Genomic DNA, 7015 nt, shown 5'->3' with positions numbered 1-7015 from the left:
ATGTGAAGGTATTAAATAGCACACTATAAAAGCATAAGTTGTAGAACAGTTAGAGCTATATGTAATCAAGGAAGATGATGTCTCGGGGCTAGCAGGTGGCGTGGTAGTTAAGGGCGTGGGACTCCCACATGGCAGACCACGGTTTGTGTCCCAAATCTGTCTGGCGAGCGCACGCGCCCTATAGAAAAAAAAAAAAAAAATTAAAAAAAATTTATTTGTTGAGATTTTCTTTTTTTAAAGAATTATTTTATTTAATTCTATTCATTATTATTATTATTATTATAGGTTTTTGTTATAGGGTGTGTGCGCTCGCCAGAGAGACAGAGAGACAGAAAGTAAGAAATCACCCCCCCAGGGGGGATGTCCACACCACAATCCCTTCTCCTCCATTGTCCTTTTGGGATCTTAGACACGCACGCACACGTGCCCAGCGTGAGTTTAAGCCACTGGGTCGGGGACTCGAACCACAGTTGACTACATGGGAGTTCAGTGACATAGCCATTACGCTAACCGCTAGTCCCATAATTCTACTTGTTATTTTTTAATTTGACCAGAGAGAGACAGAGAAGAAAAGTGAGAAAGTAAGCCACCAGGTCCAGGACTTGAATCATGGTTAGCCATGTGGGAGTCCAGCACCTTATCCACTACGCCACCTGTTGGCCCCTTTGTTATGATTATCAAACTGCTAGGTCTGGGACTTGAACCTCGGTTGGTCATGGTGGAGTCCAGAGCCTTAGCCACCATGCCAGTTGTTAGCCCTTTATCTCCCATTTAAAGTGTAAAAATGAGGGTTGGAGTAGCTAGAAAATTAGTCCAAAGTCACTCAATTAATAAATGCCAGAGCCGAGATGTGCACTCACCTTTATCTACCTCCAAAACCACTAATCTGAATATTTATTATTGAGTCATACTTTAGCTCTCTAACAAGACTTTTCATCTGTTGGTTGGGACTAGAATTTAATATGCCTAAGGGGGTGTCTTAAACCAGAAGGTATGGTTTGGTATATGATTTAGGCAAGCCATTTGGTCTCAAGAGAGTTTTTCTTTAGGTATCTCTTTTCATTGTAGATGAACATATATTCTGTTCTCTTTCTCTGTCTCTCCCTTTAAAACAGTTATCCTTGGCCAGTCAGTGGCATGGTGGTTAAAGGAAGCTAGATCCCACATGGCCAACTGCACAGTTTGAGTCACATATCCAGAAGCTTGAGAAACATGCTGGGCATGTGTGCCTGCATGCCCCAAATTCCCAAAGCAGGAGAAATGGAGGAGAAGGGATTGTGGTATGATCAGCCCTCATGGGGGTGCTTTCTCACTCTCTCTCTCTATCCAGTGAGTGCACATGCCCTCTAGCAACTTAAAAACAAAACAGTTATCTTCTGCTATTATTTCCTCTTTCCCCTCTAAAATGTCTTCTTTGTTCCTCTCATCTTTAACTCACAACTTTATGCTTAACTTATCTGGGCATTAAAAATCTGTCTGTGTTTACTAGAAAGCTGACAATATCCCTAAATGAGGCCATGTCCAGGCAGGAAATTGTACAGGATATGAGAGCCTAGGGGGTGGGGAGCAGAGGAGAGATTGGGTGATAGCAACAATGGTGATTGAATCATATTTTTCTGTTTACAGCAGGATTTATCCTACATCAGCTCACTGACTAACTAATGAAATAGGCTGTAGGGTGCCCAATAGAAAGGGAAGTTTTGGGGACCTGCAGTTAGCATAATGGCTATGTTGCTGGGCTCCCATGTAGCCGACCATGGTTCAAATCCTGGACCCAGTGTCTTAAACTCACGCCGGGCACGTGTGTGTGTGTGCCCAAGATCCCGAGAGGAGGGATTGTGGTGTGGCTATCCCCGCTGGGGGGGTGTTATCTCGCTTTCTATCTCTCTGTCTCTGTCTTTCTGGCAAGTGCAGTGCCCTATAGCAAAAATCTCTCCAAGAAAAGAAAAAAAAAAAAGAAAGGGAAGTTTTAAGTAGAGAGGTTTAATATTGAAAGCTAAATGAAGATCATGCTTCAGAGAAACCCCCTTTACCTAAAGTGGATTTTTCAGAAGTAGGTGTAGTGAGAAAGGGGAATGTGGTCTCAAGCAGTAAAGGAACAGGGATTTTTTTCAAACTGTAAGCTGTTGAGGCTTTGGGGTCCTAGAGAAGGCAGTTTCAGGGCCCTGGTGAAAAGGTGGTTAGATCTTGGAAGGAAGAGGGAGAATGATACTCTGATTCTGCTTTTTGAATGGTACCCAGAGAATTCTCTATCAACCCCCCCACCCCCGTTAGGAAAGAATATAGTTATGAAGAAAATGAACTGCCTTTCTTTACTAAGAGTATTTTGGCAGCCTAATCACTTGAGACTTAGCGGGGTTATAGAGAGTCATGGCATCAGGATAAGACATATATAATACCCTGGGAAATGTAGCTGCTACATTAAATGACCCCCAAATCTCAATGTCTTAATAAAATATTGATGGAGATGGTTTATTTGGGGGAGAATCTTCTCCACACAGTCATTCAGGGGCCTGAGCTTCTACCTTTTATTTTTCCCTTCTCCCCCCTCTTTTTTTGGCCATAGGGCATATGTGCTTGCTAGACAGAGACAGAGGGAGGGAAAGTGAGAAATCACCTCCCCGGGGGATAGCCAAGCTGTAATCCCTTCTTCATTCTCCTCTCAGGATTTTGAGCACACACGCACACATGCCTGGTGTGTTTTTTGGGCTGCCAGGTCCAGAACTCAAACCATGGAGTTGGCCACGTGGGATCTAGTGCCTAACCATACCACCTGCTGGCCACCACGCTTCAACCTTTCAGTGGCTCCATTGTTCCCTAAGGTCTCAGAGTCATCTGCCATATTCACTGCTTCCAATTGGAACATAAGAGAAGAAAGCATGGAGCATTTCAGTGGGCTATTTCTATGGGTCAGTCCTGGAAGTGGTACATACCACTTCTACACAATCCATAGACCAGAACTAAAGCATCTGGTTTTACCTGACTGCAAGGGAAGCAGGGAAGTGTAGTCTAGTTGTGTGTAAGAAGAGAGAATGGGCTTGGTGAACCCCATTTCAATCTCTGCCACAAGTAGCTAGCAGAAAGCTAACATCTTTACAAAGAGGCTCAGTTTATATCCCCGACAAAGAACAAGAAATCAGAACTACATACACAGGGGCCAGGAGGACTGTAATACTGCAGACCATTCTCAAATGGGGCCTGGCTTAAGACACAGAACACAACATCTGTAACACATGCAGACTACAATTCCCTACCGTTAAACCAGTAGCATTCCGAGAAAAGATGGCAAGAGAGAGGCTCCTAGAGTATGAGGGGTAGACAGGTGATTTTCCCAGAACTTAGGAATTGTCTGATGACTTTCACAGTGAACACAGAAAAGATTGAGAAGCTTCAGCAGCTCCTGAGTTGCCAGGCTCTGAAAGATTCCTGGACAATGTATTACCAATAGGAACCCCAAGACATCAAATAATTTGTATGTCTGGGATTATAGTAACAGTTAACATTTATTTTGTGCCTACTGTGTATCAAAAACTGTGCTAAATGCTTTACCGCTCCACATACTTTAATCTCCACAACTTCTGGGAGACAAGTCTCCAAGGATCTTCTGCATTTCTGCATGCAGAGGTACTGGTTTTGTTCCAGATTAATTTTCAAGGACATTTTAATTAAAAATAGTCTTGAAAGAGAGAGGTAATAAGAACCTCTGAACTGGGGGAAGATTTATTTGCTGTCCATGATAATAAAGAGAATGTTTCCCTTTGGAACAAAAGTTGGGCAGGTTTTGCTTGCAGTCCCTTTAAATGATTGGAATTTTCTAAGTTTGAGGTTCCCTGTCTGCAGTACAAACCCACTGAACACACAACATCCCCTTGGGCCCACGCCTGCACTGCTCCCTTGTGAATTAAGAGGACATGTTTCATGAATACATGAACTTTGTGCTGCCTGTTGTGTTGGAATACCGCTGTGTCTGACCTTGAGTCTTATGTCTTCTGCTTGCCTCTATGAAACCACGGCAGGCTAACTGGTTAATTTGAAAGTAGGGTAATAGCTTAGACCATTCACAGTATTTACAACAACTCTGTGATGCAGTTAATTATTACCCCTATTTTACAGATGGAGAAATTGAAGGTTTAAAAAATTATTCTATTCATGATAGAGTGCATGAGAGGGAAGGAGAGTGGAAAAGAGAAGAGAAAGAGAGAGAGAGAAAGAAAGAAGCACTTCTGACAGGCTCCGGTCATGCCATAATTGCCTTCCCCAGTCCTCTAACACACCAGGATCTTGGGTGTGTGCGTGTGCAGCATATTTCAGGTATAATGGCCGGGGATCCAAACCTGCGGTCAGCCATGTGGCTTCCAGCACTGCAGTTCAGTACATTACCAATTGTGATGAAGCTTGTACGAAATTGAGGTTTCTAAAGGTGAAGGGCTTTGTCAAAATTTACATAGTTATTAAATGACACAGACAAGATTTGAATTTATGTAGGTGTTTCAGGGATTAGGATTCATGGCTAGAATTTATAGTTACATAAATGAGGTATTCTTCAAGTTGAGAACACAGGTGATACAAAGTTTGATGAATGATAATTTTGGATTTATGTAAAACTGGAATAAGTAGGTAAAATATCCGTTGCATAGCCTCAGAAAAGAAGGGGACCACTTGCCTGCTGAGATTTTAGGAATGAATTTTTCTGTGTTTTGACATCACTTAGGTAAATGTCCAATGAGACAAATGACCAAGGTCAAATGAGTGGTTTCTTTTTTGGAAATGTGTTTTCTCTGGTGACAATGCAAGTTTGCCATAGAGAGGGCTTTGGGCTTGTCCTCAGAGTTCAGTAGCACACTTGTCTCAAAAACAGAAAAACATCTAGGTCGTTGAGACCAACAAAACATCTTGGCAGCATAAAGGGATCCACTGGTGATCGGATACCATTGTTTCTTGGATATACTGAAGATGGAGGTGGGGTATATAAGTACTCTAGTCAAGGACTTCCTACCTATGGTGCTGCAAGGCTGTTGGTAGTTTTCTTCCATGCAGAGGTGATCACTATACCTCAACATTCTTTTTTCTGTGGATTTTCTCAAATTTTTAGCCTCAAAGAGATTATTAGGGAAGTCAAGTCCTCTCTGCATGTCACTGTATGATTTCACTGTATGATCTAAATATATATATATGCACATATTGCCCTTTTACTCACTTGGGGAGTGCTCAGGTCCATACGTGTGTCATTGTGACTTTGAGAAATATCTGGAACTTAACATTTCTAAGTGTTTTAGTAAGATACTCAATGCCCTTTTCTTCAGATTATCTCCCTCCTTACCTGCTTCTGCTTCCTCAAACTTAGATATAATGGCTGGAGTTGCAGAGTTGCAGCTGCCACTTAGGACTATGAGGCAATCTTTACAGAGGAAGCTGGAGCTAAAGCAGTTTCATCAAGTATAGGTCTGTTGGCTTGGTAACAATGAGTGTACTGATACAAATTTTATAAGAATTAAAGTCTACTGTACTGAGTACACAAGTTATATTGTCAGCAAATGTTATAAAATTGGGTGATGTTTGTGAGCATACTTCTCAAGTCTCATTTTCTCATGAGACATGGGTTTGGGTTGTTAGCAATAAAATTTGTGCCAAGTTTCTAGCTCCTTCAACTATGTCACTCTGAAAGTCAACATAATTTTTAAAGACTTTATAGGAAACTCGGCTAGATTTTCTTACCATGCTACAGGCATCATCTTGCTATATTGTTTACAGATTGTACTGGGTCATCAGAAAAGTCATGACTATTTTTTCTAGGCAAAAATGCATTGTGACTTTTCCGATGACCCACTCTAATAACAAATAGACATCAGGCACACAACATATTGTAATGGCGGAAAGGATGGTAGCCTGGGAATTTCCACAGTCATTTCTCTACAAGATCTAGAGAGAAGTATAGGACACAGTGCTAAGCTGTACCATGAGGATGGTAAGGCAGAAGAATAAACACTAAGATTTCTGGAGCCCCGCTGTGGCGGCAGAGGCAGTGGAGGTGCTGCTGCATGATGCTGGAGACCATGTGGGAAGGTTCTGGATTGGTGTCCTGGGTCTGCTTCAACATGCCAGGTGTGCTCATGGGTATGCCATCTTGGATGGCTGCAGAGCTGGGAGAAAGATCATGGCATGAAGACCCTGTTGAAAGTCTCTCTCTCTCTTTCTCTCTCTCTGAAGGAAAAAACAAAAAACACTTTAAAAAAAAGCCAAGATTTCTGATGGCTTTTCAGAGTCACCATACCAGCCCTGGGCTGCTCAACTTGGGTGAATTATTCAAAGTACACTAACTGCTATAACAAATGGCCCCCAATTTTAGTGACTTAATACAGTAAAAATTTATTTTCATTCATGGAGATGCCAAGTCAGATTTTTAAAAAGTTTATTTATTAATTTCTTCTGACAGAGAGAGAATGAGAGTGAAAAATCCTCAACAAGGTCCTGACACTGTGATTCATCTCAGCCTCAGCCAGCCTCCAGACTATAGGCACATGCACGCTCAGGGACGTGTCTAGACTTGAACTTGGAACCTTCCCATGTGAGTTTGCCTCACAGAGCATCAGGATTTACTGGTGCACCACCATCTGATCCCGAAGTTTGGGTTGAATGACTATCCTGGCAGATTCTCTCAAAGTGGCAACACAGGAATCTAGTTTTCCCCCTGGACTCCTGTGGACAGAAGTCTGACTACTTTTCCTATTTTTCCAAAATCTTTTCAAAAGGGGTCTGGGGAAGTCATGCCCACAAACATTAACAGACCATTTATTTTCTATTAACAGGATTCTTCCTACCTCCTTTCCCTGGCATAGTATCTTTGAGATGTATATTTCAACCGATTAGTGTATTCTTTTGCTTATTTCTTCCCAAGACACAGAACTTCCCTTTCCTTAAGATGTAGATTAAGCCTTTCTTTAACTAAGACAGGGATCTTCCCTTCCAATTGCTGACCTAAGAATTTGTGGAACCCACCTATAACCTACAAGCCCCC

Source organism: Tupaia chinensis, unplaced genomic scaffold (assembly GCF_000334495.1).
Source record: "Tupaia chinensis unplaced genomic scaffold, TupChi_1.0 Scaffold150243_1, whole genome shotgun sequence".
In the NCBI taxonomy this organism is placed as follows: domain Eukaryota; kingdom Metazoa; phylum Chordata; class Mammalia; order Scandentia; family Tupaiidae; genus Tupaia; species Tupaia belangeri.
Note: the sequence above shows the minus strand (reverse complement) of the source record.